At 44.6% G+C, this 14335-nt stretch overlaps 1 protein-coding gene across 1 annotated transcript in view; it reads right to left on the minus strand.

The window, feature by feature from the left end:
* The window catches only part of OCLN (occludin), a 65475-nt gene extending 56849 nt beyond the window's left edge, over window positions 1-8626 (minus strand). The window contains exon 1 of the mRNA XM_069750817.1: window positions 8394-8626. The gene's annotated coding sequence lies outside the window, so the exon portion shown is untranslated. The remainder of the gene's footprint in view (window positions 1-8393) is intronic.
* Window positions 8627-14335: the final 5709 nt, after the last annotated feature.

The raw sequence follows: 14335 nt of genomic DNA on the forward strand, positions 1-14335 counted from the left end.
ATTATGGTGGAAAATAAGTATTTGGTCAGAAACAAAATTTCATCTCAATACTTTGTAATATATCCTTTGTGTGCAATGACAGAGGTCAAACGTTTTCTGTAAGTATTCACAAGGTTGCCACACACTGTTGTTGGTATGTTGGCCCATTCCTCCATGCAGATCTCCTCTAGAGCAGTGATGTTTTTGGCTTTTCGCTTGGCAACACGGACTTTCAACTCCCTCCAAAGGTTTTCTATAGGGTTGAGATCTGGAGACTGGCTAGGCCACTCCAGGACCTTGAAATGCTTCTTACGAAGCCACTCCTTCGTTGCCCTGGCGGTGTGCTTTGGATCATTGTCATGTTGAAAGAACCAGCCACGTTTCATCTTCAATGCCCTTGCTGATGGAACGAGGTTTGCACTCAAAATCTCACAATACATGGCCCCATTCATTCTTTCATGTACCCGGATCAGTCGTCCTGGCCCCTTTGCAGAGAAACAGCCCCAAAGCATGATGTTTCCACCACCATGCTTTACAGTAGGTATGGTGTTTGATGGATGCAACTCAGTATTCTTTTTCCTCCAAACACGACAAGTTGTGTTTCTACCAAACAGTTCCAGTTTGGTTTCATCAGACCATAGGACATTCTCCCAAATCTCCTCTGGATCATCCAAATGCTCTCTAGCAAACTTCAGACGGGCCCGGACATGTACTGGCTTAAGCAGTGGGACACGTCTGGCACTGCAGGATCTGAGTCCATGGTGGTGTAGTGTGTTACTTATGGTAGGCCTTGTTACATTGGTCCCAGCTCTCTGCAGTTCATTCACTAGGTCCCCCCACGTGGTTCTGGGATTTTTGCTCACCGTTCTTGTGATCATTCTGACCCCACGGGGTGGGATTTTGCGTGGAGCCCCAGATCGAGGGAGATTATCAGTGGTCTTGTATGTCTTCCATTTTCTAATTATTGCTCCCACTGTTGATTTCTTCACTCCAAGCTGGTTGGCTATTGCAGATTCAGTCTTCCCAGCCTGGTGCAGGGCTACAATTTTGTTTCTGTTGTCCTTTGACAGCTCTTTGGTCTTCACCATAGTGGAGTTTGGAGTCAGACTGTTTGAGGGTGTGCACAGGTGTCTTTTTATACTGATAACAAGTTTAAACAGGTGCCATTACTACAGGTAATGAGTGGAGGAAAGAGGAGACTCTTAAAGAAGAAGTTACAGGTCTGTGAGAGCCAGAAATCTTGATTGTTTGTTTCTGACCAAATACTTATTTTCCACCATAATATGCAAATAAAATGTTAAAAAAACAGACAATGTGATTTTCTGGATTTTTTTTTCTCAGTTTGTCTCCCATAGTTGAGGTCTACCTATGATGTAAATTACAGACGCCTCTCATATTTTTAAGTGGTGGAACTTGCACTATTGCTGACTGACTAAATACTTTTTTGCCCCACTGTATATATGTATATGTATATATATATATATATATATATATATATATATATATATATATACACACACACACACACATCTTTTAGATATGATATTGTTAACAGATTCTGCTGACATATTTTGATGATGTCAAAATTGACACCATGTGTAGAGGCAGATCTCTGATTTCAATAGGAGGTGGAGAAAGGGAGGGTTGGACTGAATACTAGAAGCGTTGGCCAACTCCTGGAAGGAGATGAAGGTGGATATCAAGTTATAGAAAGATTAAGGATTGCATAGCTGATCGTACAGACACATCAAAGGCTCCATACACAGACCAGAAAGAACGGACTGAATTTCTACAATGCTGTCTCTACACTAGAGGGTCTATTTTCTTTTTAAAAATAGGACAGGTGGTAAGGAGCCATCAGACACAGTGTGTAGGATTTGGATGAGCCAAGGGTTGGGCAAGTTTTCTAGTTTGCTTTATAATCTAGAAGGCTCAGAACTCGATTTTTGATAAGCCTGAAGTTGTGCCTAGGTCACATCAAAATAATAGTTCTCAAAAACCACTTCACCTCTGCAGGATTGCTGCATATATGATGTGCTAAGAACACAAAAGCTCAATGAAACTACATTGCTCTATTGGTATGACGGTACGTCACACAATGATTTCTTTAACGATATCGTTGCTTTTTGTGACGTAGCAATGATATCGTTAACAAAATCGTTATGTGTGACAGATATCAGGCCCCTGCTGGGAGGTCGCTGGGGAATGATCAGGACCTTTTTTTGGTCGCTGATCTCCCGCTGTCATCGCTGAATTGGCGTGTGTGACGCCGATCTAGCGATGTGTTCACTGGTAACCAGGGTAAATATCGGGTTACTAAGCGCTGTGCTTTACGGCCGGCGCTCACAGTCAGTGCGGGAAGCTGACGGCGAGGGACGTGACAGACACCGGAATGTGAGTATGTAGTGTTTTTCTTTTGTTTTGTTTTTACATTTAAAATGGTAACCAGGGTAAACATTGGGTTACTAAGCGCGGCCCTGCGCTTAGTAACCCGATGTTTACCCTGGTTACCCGGGGACTTCGGCATCGTTGGTCACTGGAGAGCTGTCTGTGTGACAGCTCTCCAGCGACCACACAACGACTTACCAACGATCACGGCCAGGTCGTATCGCTGGTCTTGATCGTTGGTAAATCGTTTAGTGTAACGGTACCTTAAGAGTGACAAGCAGCAGCAGATCAGGTTGTTGTGGACACGGAACATTCATACACTAAGGGTATGTGTAAAAGGTCCGGAATCCCAGAGCTTTGGACGCAGCAGACACCCCGCTCCGCCCAAAGCGCTGCCCCCTTTTGTACGCGCGGTGATTCCGCTTGTGTTCATTGAATCACCGCATCCTATACATAGACTTATTTATGTTGCTGAGGGTCTCTGCAAGATAAATAGACATGCTGCAGTCTTGAAAGATGTGCCGCATGTCCGGCTACGCAGGTCTGCCACCTGCGTGTTTGCACGCATAGTTTAGATGGGATTTCATAAAATCCCCTCCACTATGCTGTAACATCTGGACGCTGCAAATACTGAAGGAATATGCCCTGTGGAAACATAGCCTAAGAATATTATCCCCAATTGGTAATACATAATTATATACAACTAATCTAGGAAAAGCTTAATCGAGATCTAGATTAGTAAGAAATACAGCCGTCCTGGTTGTAATATCACATGCAGGTGTTTAACACCAGGCTTTCCACCTCCTCATGGTCAGCTTAGACAATAGGTCTATAAAAAGCTTCCTAGAGAAGCAATGGCTGCAAACAACATTCCTTTGCTCTATTTTCCTAAAGGAACACACCAAGAATCCTGCTGTGATCATCAGAGCCAAGACTGTAAAGAACCAAGTGTGCATTATACTTAGAGGAAGAAGGAGCGGCCTCTTTGTGGGGGGCTTCCTGACATCAAATGTGCCAACATTGTTGTATGTGAACACTTTAGCTAAGGAGAGGTTGCAAATTATTTTATCGTATATTTAAGGCTGTACCATGCTGTATTAGTCGACAAGCGTACAGGGATAAGCCTTCATCCCGATCAGGAGATCAATGCGATTACCAGCTAAAGGAATTTCAGTACTCGGCTGCCAACTATGAAATTTTACACAGACGGCATTATTGTAAGAGCCCAAAACCTAGAAACAAACTCAGGGGAGATTTCATTAGAAACTATGCGGCTTTCTTGCAGGTTTGAAAACAAACTAGATGCACGTGACTTGTGACGTTTCCTTGGGCCATATACCTTCATGCTTCCTTATTGCAGATTGTCGACATTTTTACAGGGTAAAGTTCGCTTCTTCGCATTGGGACATTCAACTCAAGGTTTAGTCATTGAAATCTGAGGCGCAGGAGATTGAGAAAAACAAGAGATCACAATATTCTGAACAGCAACGGCTCCTCGTACATCTATAGGGCCGTAGACACAATGTGTCCCACATAGGATCATTAGGTCCGTGGCAGCAAAATAATTTGAAAAAGGTCTTATAATATTGTATGTAAGAGAAAAACACACTGGTGCCAACGCTACGGGAACACTTGCTGCTCGGATAAAAAAGGTACATGTAGACTGTCTGAGATTAAATATCATCCTAAAAATTACATATTGTGCCCTGAAGACCACATAAAACTAAGAATGCATACATTGACCAAGAAAACAAGAAAATTATTAGTTCTCCCAACTGGCACTAATTCCCCACTGGTGTGGTGAAAGTGAACTGGAAACCAGTTCTGTAGTTCACTCTGGGGTTGAGTTAGAGGAGTTAACATGAGCTGTGTGTGGCTCTTGAGGACCGGAGTTGGGGAACACGGAGTTAGATGAATGTCCCAGCAATAGAGTCCCAAGTTGAGAATCCAGAGGAAAAACTTGAGATCCTTAAGCTTTTGGCACATGTGTTATGAAGATTTTTCTTAAACTAAGCCACACTCCAGCATACAGTAAATACTTTGTAGTCTTCCAATATTGGTATACCTGGATAACTAAGAAGGTGACAATTCTTTCAACAAACAAAACATGGCTTCTCCAATTCCTAGCAATCTGCGGTTACTAACATGGAAATGTAATGTTACATAGTGGCCATTAAATAAAAGTGATACATGGATAAGCTGGATCTACCAACTCCAAGCACCTCCCAAGCAGTAGATCCCCCTTCCCCCACCCCATGTTTACGAGGGCTTAGACTTTTTTTTCTTTAAATTTAAAAGACATTTTCTGCTACGCAGACATATCACATATCAGGGAAGTTCTTCAATTAATGATCTGATCAAGCACAGCATTGAAGGAGGAGATTTGTGCAGGAAAGCAAGTCAAGCAAGATATAACAAAGAACAAAAGACCAAAGACATGTTGCGTGCGTCAGTCTCAGTTGTAGCAAATAACAGCTTCAAAGCAGGAGCAGGCACGAACTGAAAGAGACCGAAAGAACGGCTACCACCACGGTTATTGGAATCTAGATTATGTGACAACACGGTTTATCTGGCAGTTCTCAGCGATCCTGTGTGCTTGGAGATCACTGCAATTTAATAAAAACTTATATTGGTCAACTGTAAAACTCACTTAAAAACAAGCTGTTCCATTGTCCATCAAATTAATGGGGACCAAAAAAAAAAAAAAAAATTCCTCAGAAGTTCTCCACTCGTGTCTTTAGTGGAAAGATGCAAAAAAAAAAAAAAATGAAACGCTATATTTCCGTTACATACATAATGCACAAGGCGGCAGTTGGACAGCACTTCGCCCCTTACACACCTGTCAATTTTAAACTTTTCTTTCTTTGATATTTTTGCCTTCGACAAGATCTCTCTCTTTGTATGTCCAATACTGCTGGCAGGAGGCAAATGGGCCTGAAGACCTGAAAAGCGCTTGCGGCTATTTTCCTTGTGTGTACATTCCCGAGTGCCCATCACTTTTAAGGTCTTGTGTCTTTACATGTGGATAACACTACAGGCAGTATCTGTACTATAGAGGACAATTTATTCTAGTAGAGTATATATTTTGTGTAAAAAAAAAAAAAAAACGACATTACTCCGCTTGGAGCTAACCCATGTGACAGTGATGGAAATCTGCTGTATATTTACTGGTAAGAGGGAAAAAAAATCCTGCCTTTAGTTTGGGGAGCAAACTTTAGGATCTGTTCACAAGTGTCAGATTTGCATTCAATGCTGCAACCTGCATCGATTTCTAGGACCATTCGTGGCCCGTTCAGGTGACGCGTTTTTGTGCAACCAAGATCACGTGCTGCAGAGTTTTCCCAAGAAATCTGTATTTTGTGTTAGGATCCCTCCACTATATATTCCATCAATATAACGGACAGCGTCATGGAGCAAATTCTGTATAATGGGGACCGTCAGAGCTGCAATGCGAAACAACTTGCGCTGCACATGATCGGTCTTTTTGAGCCTCAGGTTTGCAAAGACGAAAAGCAACTATAAGCAGTGACTTGACCGTTGTTCAGGTGGATTCTGCTTGGATGTCACTGTTCACTAGCTTGTACAATACAAAAAAAAAACAAAAAAACACCCAAGAACTGACCGAAAAGACGCTGCAGGGAAAAAAACCACCAGCGTTCCCTGAAGCGTCTTCTACTTGATAGAAGAAATGGTGTTTATGTACTAGAGCCAGAGGTTCTAGAGGTGAACGACGTCCCTCATGGAGGCACAAGGACTGCCTCCACAGCCATAAAGAGGTACTCCGTGTGCCCCCACATGGGGTCCATATAACAGACCCCTCGACATTCACGATCATGGCGTGCAAACAGTGATTGACAAGTAGTAAATATTATGTGCGACACCGTCAGATGCTCAGGACGTGCCCGCACCTGTAAGGAAGAGTTTGCTCGCTGAGGATTAGTTATCTTATTTTTGCATCTATGACCAAATGTAAAGCAAACCCCAAACAAACAGCAATGGGCTCCATCCCAAGGGATACATCTACTCCTCCGCTGGGATCAGCTACCGGCTTTAGTAGGATATTTACTAAGAAAACACGGGCGAAGAATAATCCAGAAATGTGAACAGACAGGTGCACTCTCCAGCAAGGGAACAAAGAAGACCCTAAAACAAATATGGATGTAGATTGTAACAAGCACACAGCACTGATCCCACCATCACATCCCCCAGTGCAGGACCCCATCATCTGAGAATACAAAGCCACAAGCAGGTGATCCCACCATCACATCCCCCAGTGCAGGGCCCCATTATCTGGGAAATGAAAGTCACAAGCAAGTGATCCCACCATCACATCCCCCAGTGTAAGACCCCATCATCTGAGAATACAAAGTCACAAGCAGGTGATCCCACCATCACATCCCCCAGTGCAGGACCCCATCATCTGAGAATACAAAGTCACAAGAAGGTGATCCCACCATCACATCCCCCAGTGCAGGACCCCATCATCTGAGAATACAAAGTCACAAGCAGGAGATCCCACCATCACATCCCCCAGTGCAGGACCCCATCATCTGAGAATACAAAGTCACAAGCAGGTGATCCCACCATCACATCCCCCAGTGTAGGACCCCCATCATCTGAGAATACAAAGTCACAAGAAGGTGATCCCACCATCACATCCCCCAGTGCAGGACCCCATCATCTGAGAATACAAAGTCACAAGCAGGTGATCCCACCATCACATCCCCCAGTGCAGGACCCCATCATCTGAGAATACAAAGTCACAAGCAGGTGATCCCACCATCACATCCCCCAGTGTAGGACCCCCATCATCTGAGAATACAAAGTCACAAGAAGGTGATCCCACCATCACATCCCCCAGTGTAGGACCCCATCATCTGAGAATACAAAGTCACAAGCAGGTGATCCCACCATCACATCCCCCAGTGTAGGACCCCATCATCTGAGAATACAAAGTCACAAGCAGGAGATCCCACCATCACATCCCCCAGTGTAGGACCCCATCATCTGAGAATACAAAGTCACAAGCAGGTGATCCCACCATCACATCCCCCAGTGTAGGACCCCATCATCTGAGAATACAAAGTCACAAGCAGGTGATCCCACCATCACATCCCCCAGTGTAGGACCCCATCATCTGAGAATACAAAGTCACAAGCAGGTGATCCCACCATCACATCCCCCAGTGTAGGACCCCATCATCTGAGAATACAAAGTCACAAGCAGGTGATCCCACCATCACATCCCCCAGTGTAGGACCCCATCATCTGAGAATACAAAGTCACAAGCAGGTGATCCCACCATCACATCCCCCAGTGCAGGACCCCCATCATCTGAGAATACAAAGTCACAAGCAGGTGATCCCACCATCACATCCCCCAGTGCAGGACCCCCATCATCTGAGAATACAAAGTCACAAGCAGGTGATCCCACCATCACATCCCCCAGTGCAGGACCCCATCATCTGAGAATACAAAGTCACAAGCAGGTGATCCCACCATCACATCCCCAGTGTAGGACCCCATCATCTGAGAATACAAAGTCACAAGCAGGTGATCCCACCATCACATCCTCCAGTGCAGGACCCCATCATCTGAGAATACAAAGTCACAAGCAGGTGATCCCACCATCACATCCCCCAGTGCAGGACCCCATCATCTGAGAATACAAAGTCACAAGCAGGTGATCCCACCATCACATCCCCCAGTGCAGGACCCCATCATCTGAGAATACAAAGTCACAAGCAGGAGATCCCACCATCACATCCCCCAGTGTAGGACCCCATCATCTGAGAATACAAAGTCACAAGCAGGAGATCCCACCATCACATCCCCCAGTGCAGGACCCCCATTATCTGAGAATACAAAGTCACAAGCAGGAGATCCCACCATCACATCCCCCAGTGCAGGACCCCATCATCTGAGAATACAAAGTCACAAGCAGGAGATCCTACTATCTGATCTTCTATCTACAGGAGGGTTTGTGATTACATTCTCTGGATCACACAAGATCAGGAGACTTCTCACCTCTATCAGCAGCCGAGGGCTCCTCAATGTCCACACAAGAAGGGGAAACTTTCCACAGACACCACCAGGCAGAGCTGAACGTTCTTCTGGAGCTCAGTCCTGGCGCTGCCACCCCTTTCTCAGTGCCTCTCCCCTCCCCCACACCCCGGGGAGCCGGGCGTGGCGTAGGAGCGGTGTACACCTGAAACTCGGCAGAACAGGTTTCGCTGCGCTGCCGGCTCCTCACTCTCTGCAGGGACCGGTTTCATGGCCGTGTACAACCTGCTGTGTGTGACTGCAGCATGAGCCTGGCTGAGAGGGACATGACAGGTGCAGCTGACATTGCACCTCTGAGCTCCAGGTCACCATGTGTGCAGCAGGAGTGGCGGGAAACATGGCGGCTCCTAGAAAAATGGACACCTTACCACAATGTGGTGGAAACAATTAGAGAAATTTAAGTATTTAGGACTCGTCTCCATAGTGGAGAGACTAAAAATACAACTCTATGGGAAAAAAACTGATCTGGCGTAAAATAAAACCGGATCCGTTTTTTCCAAGAATTGCCGGATTGTGCCTGAAGCAAAAGACTACTTTCACACATCAGGTTTTTGGTTTCAGGCACAATCCGGCAAATTTGCTAAACAACGGATCCGGTGTATATAGTGAAAAAACGGATGCAAACTGATGCACCGGATCCGTTTTTTAGCTGGATCCGGCTCTATGTACTGCACATGGTTTTTTAAAGGAGAGAGAGAGATATGAATCGGTCGCCGGATTCCATCATTTCACCTCACGTTTTTCCGTCAAATCCGCTGCGGATCCACAGCAAAATCCGCAACGTGTGCCCATTATACATTGTGTAGCACAATCTGGGGCCATTATATTGTATGGAAGGCAATGCAGGATCCCGTTTATACTGTATGGAGGACTATGTGAGGCCCTTTATACTGTATAGAGCACTTCTTGTGGCCATTACATTGGGGGTATCATACTGTGCTTGGGAGCACTTTGGATGCACCATACTTTATATTATTCAAGGTTTTGTAAACTTTGTCATTACATATTTAAATTAGGCCATTGGGCCATATGCTCTTTACTGCTTTTACATAACATAATCCAATATTTTATTATTCATTTTTACAGCGCCATTTATGCCATGCCCTTTACATGTGAAAGGGGCAGACTTAGACAAGCACAATAAACATGAGCAAAACAAGGCACACACAAGTACAGAAGGAGAGAGGACCCTGCCCGCGAGGGCTCACAGTCTACAGGGGATGGGTGAGGATACACTAGGAGAGGGTAGAGCTGGTCATGCGGTGGTTCAGCAGACTAAGGCCTACAACCTGCAGTGATCCTTAGGGCTCATACTTGCGGGAAACTCGGATGAGTCTCGCAAGGCAATACCCGGTACTTAGGAGCGGAGAGTGCAACCGCATGTATTCCTATGCGGCCGCACGCTCCGATCTGAGTGCTGGCAGCAGCGCCGGGTATTAACATGCGAGACTCATCCGAGTTTCTCGCAAGTATGAGCCCTAAGGATCACTGCAGGTTGTAGGCTTGTCGGAAGAGGTGGGTCTTCAGGTTCTTTTTGAAGGTTTCCATGGTAGGCGAGAGTGAGATGTGTTGGGGTAGAGAGTTCCAGAGTATGGGGGAAGCACGGGAGAAGTCTTGTATGCGGTTGTGGGAAGAAGAGATAAGAGGGGAGTAGAGAAGGAGATCTTGAGGATCGAAGGTTCCGTGTGGGTTAGTATCGGGAGACCATGTCACAGATGTATGGAGGAAACAGGTTGTGGATGGCTTTGTATTCTAAGATCTATTAATTAAAATGTACTTTGACCGAGGCACATCCCCTTTAAACTTGGTTCCATATGAAAAAGTTCATTGTTATATTTGATAAGGAAAAACTTCCTCAATTGTAAATTTTTTTTTTTAAATAAATATCAAGGTTGTCCCACAATTTGGTCCAAGCTTTTAATTTTGTCCCTCTCTGTATTTGTTTCACATCCTTGTCTTAGGCTGGTTTCACACTTGGGTTTGGCTGGTCTGCGTATGGCTGCGTACATCCTCCCTTAAGCCCCGCCTACTTCCGCATGCGTCCTGCGTACCTATCTTTAACATTGGGTATGCAGGGACATGCGTTGTATGTGGAAGGTGAAGGTGCGGTGATCTCCAATGAAGCCATGCTGCACCAGCAGGTGAAGTGACCCAGGTGCTCCACAGCACCCATACTGCAAGGATCAAGCAAAGATCTCACTATTCTAGGTCACAGCAACAATGGCCACCATACTGCACCAAGTGAAAAGATCAGAAATTCTCACCTTCCACATTGTCTCAGACAAAGCTGAGAACAAAATAACCAGAATCCCTCTGCAGGTTCTTAATTTAAAAAATACCTGGGACAAATGGAAGAAGTGCTTGTACCAAATCAGACCAAAAAAGAGGTGGTAATATGCAATATGATATTACTATAGAAAAAAAAGAAATTGACCGCACAACTAGAACTCATACAATGATGTATTGCGGCTAAGCAAAAATGTATAAAACTGAACACGAGAATCTTAGTTAAAGAGGTTGTCCAGTACTTTGTCATTGATGACCTATCCTAAGGGTACCGTCACACAGTGGCACTTTGATCGCTAGGACGGCACGATCCGTGACATTCCAGCGATATCCTTACGATCTCGCTGTGTCTGACACGCTACTGCGATCAGGGACCCCGCTGAGAATCGTACGTCGTAGCAGATCGTTTGAAACTTTATTTCGTCGCTGGATCTCCCGCTGACATCGCTGAATCGGCGTGTGTGACGCCGATTCAGCGATGTCTTCACTGGTAACCAGGGTAAACATCGGGTTACTAAGCGCAGGGCTGCGCTTAGTAACCCGATATTTTCCCTGGTTACCAGTGTAAATGTAAAAAAAAAAAAAACACTACATACTTACATTCCCGGTGTCTGGTCATGTCCCTCGCCGTCAGCTTCCCGCACTGACTGGTGAGCGCCGGCCAGCCGTAAAGTACAGCGGTGACGTCACCGCTCTGCTTTCCGGCTGTCCGGTGCTCACTGTCAGTGCAGAGAAGCACAGCGCCGAGGGACGCGACAGGAATGTAAGTATGTAGTGTTTGTTTTTTTTTACGTTTACGCTGGTAACCAGGGTAAACATCGGGTTACTAAGCGCGGCCCTGCGCTTAGTAACCCAATGTTTACCCTGGTTACCAGGGGACTTCGGGATCGTTGGTCGCTGGAGAGCTGTCTGTGTGACAGCTCTCCAGCGACCACACAGCGACGCTGCAGCGATCGACATCGTTGTCGTATCGCTGCAGCGTCGTTTTAGTGTGACGGTATCCTTAGGATAGACAGAACTAGAGAAAAGGTCAATGCATAAATTTGCGCACACCCACTATGTATCAAAAGAAGAAATATATAACCTTTATTGTAATTCAAACACATAAACAGATTTAAAACCAATTAAAAACAATGAAGAAACACCCTTCCCCATATAGAGGTGCCAAACATATAGTTGTGGCCAAAAGTATTGACACCCCTGCAATTCTGTCAGATAATACTCAGTTTCTTCCTGAAAATGATTGCAATCACAAATTCTTTGGTATTATTATCTTCATTTAATTTGTCTTAAATGAAAAAAACACAAGAGAATGAAGCAAAAAGCAAAACATTGATCATTTCACACAAAACTCCAAAAATGGGCCAGACAAAAGTATTGGCACCCTCAGCCTAATACTTGGTTGCACAACCTTTAGCCAAAATAACTGCGACCAACTGCTTCCAGTAACCATCAATGAGTTTCTTACTATGCTCTGCTGGAATTTTAGACCATTCTTCTTTGGCAAACTGCTCCAGGTCCCTGATATTTGAAGGGTGCCTTCTCCAAACTGCCATTTTTAGATGTCTCCACAGGTGTTCTATGGGATTCAGGTCTGGACTCGTTGCTGGCCACCTTAGGGTATGTGTCCACGTTCAGGATTGCATCAGGATTTGGTCAGGATTTTCCATCAGTTTTTGTAAGCCAAAACCAGGAGTGGGTGATAAATACAGAAGTGGTGCATATGTTTCTATTATACTTTTCCGCTAATTGTTCCACTCCTGGTTTTGGCTTACAAATACTGATGAAAAATCCTGACCAAATCCTGATGCAATCCTGAACGTGGACACATACCCTTAGAAGTCTCCAGTGCTTTCTCTCAAACCATTTTCTAGTGCTTTTTGAAGTGTGTTTTGGGTCATTGTCCTGCTGGAAGACCCATGACCTCTGAGGGAGACCCAGCTTTCTCACACTGGGCCCTACATTATGCTGCATAAATTGTTGGTAGTCTTCAGACTTCATAATGCCATGCACACGGTCAAGCAGTCCAGTGCCAGAGGCAGCAAAGCAACCCCAAAACATCAGTGAACCTCCGCCATGTTTGACTGTACGGACCGTGTTCTTTTCTTTGAATGCCTCTTTTTTTCTCCTGTAAACTCTATGTTGATGCCTTTGCCCAAAAAGCTCTACTTTTGTCTCATCTGACCAGAGAACATTCTTCCAAAACGTTTTAGGCTTTTTCAGGTAAGTTTTGGCAAACTCCAGCCTGGCTTTTCTATGTCTCGGGGTAAGAAGTGGGGTCTTCCTGGGTCTCCTACCATACAGTCCCTTTTCATTCAGACATCGACGGATAGTATGGGTTGACACTGTTGTACCCTCGGACTGCAGGGCAGCTTGAACTTGTTTGGATGTTAGTCGAGGTTGTTTATCCAACATCCGCACAATCTTGCGTTGAGATCTCTTGTCAATTTTTCTTTTCCGTCCACATCTAGGGAGGTTAGCCACAGAGCCATGGGCTTTAAACTTCTTGATGACACTGCGCACGGTAGACACAGGAACATTCAGGTCTTTGGAGATGGACTTGTAGCCTTGAGATTGCTCATGCTTCCTCACAATTTGGTTTCTCAAGTTCTCAGACAGTTTTTTGGTCTTCTTTCTTTTCTCCATGCTCAATGTGGTACACACAAGGACACAGGACAGAGATTGAGTCAACTTTAATCCATGTCAACTGGCTGCAAGTGTGATGTAGTTATTGCCAACACCTGTTAGGTGCCACAGGTAAGTTATAGGTGCTGTTAATTACACAAAGTAGAGAAGCATCACATGATTTTTCGAACTGTGCCAATACTTTTGTCCATCCCCTTTTTATGTTTGGTGTGGAATTATATCCAATTTGGCTTTAGGACAATTCTTTTTGTGTTTTTTTCATTTAAGACAAATTAAATGAAGATCATAATAACAAAGAATTTGTGTTTGCAATAATTTTCAGGAAGAAACTGAGTATTATCTGACAGAATTGCAGGGGTGTCAATACTTTTGGCCACAACTGTAGTATAGAACCCTATACTATGTTTGGCACCTCTATATGAGGAAGGGTGTTTCTTCATTGTTTTTAATTGGTTTTAAATCTGTTCATGTGTTTGGATTACAAAAAAGGTTATATATTTCTTCTTCTGATACATAGTGGGTGTGCGCAAATTTATGCATTGGCCTTTTCTCTAGTTCTTGTCATGCATTCTCCATGCATTTTGTAGCACCCCTAAATATATTTTTGTCATAGTTGTGCACTTGAAATCCTACTGTCTATCTATCCTTAGGATAGGTCATCAATGTCTGATCGGCCAGGGTCCGACACTCGGCACCCCCACTGATCAGCTGTTATCGTTATCGGCGTCAGCCGCCAGACGAAAATACTCACTTGCGGAGCAGGCTGTCTTCCGATAGTGGCCAAGGGTTGGTACTGTACATCTGTCTCCTATTCAAATCAATAGGAGGCTGATGTGGTTGCTGCACCTTTAACGTTAAGAACCCAATAAGAAGTTCCATTTGACATTACGGTGAGTTAATACATTTTGATTATAAAGTCAACCAAGAATCTTGTGTTCAGTTTTGTAAATGATTGGTTAGCTGCAATAGATCAA

The sequence above is a fragment of the Ranitomeya imitator genome, chromosome 1, assembly GCF_032444005.1.
Source record: "Ranitomeya imitator isolate aRanImi1 chromosome 1, aRanImi1.pri, whole genome shotgun sequence".
NCBI classification, from domain to species: domain Eukaryota; kingdom Metazoa; phylum Chordata; class Amphibia; order Anura; family Dendrobatidae; genus Ranitomeya; species Ranitomeya imitator.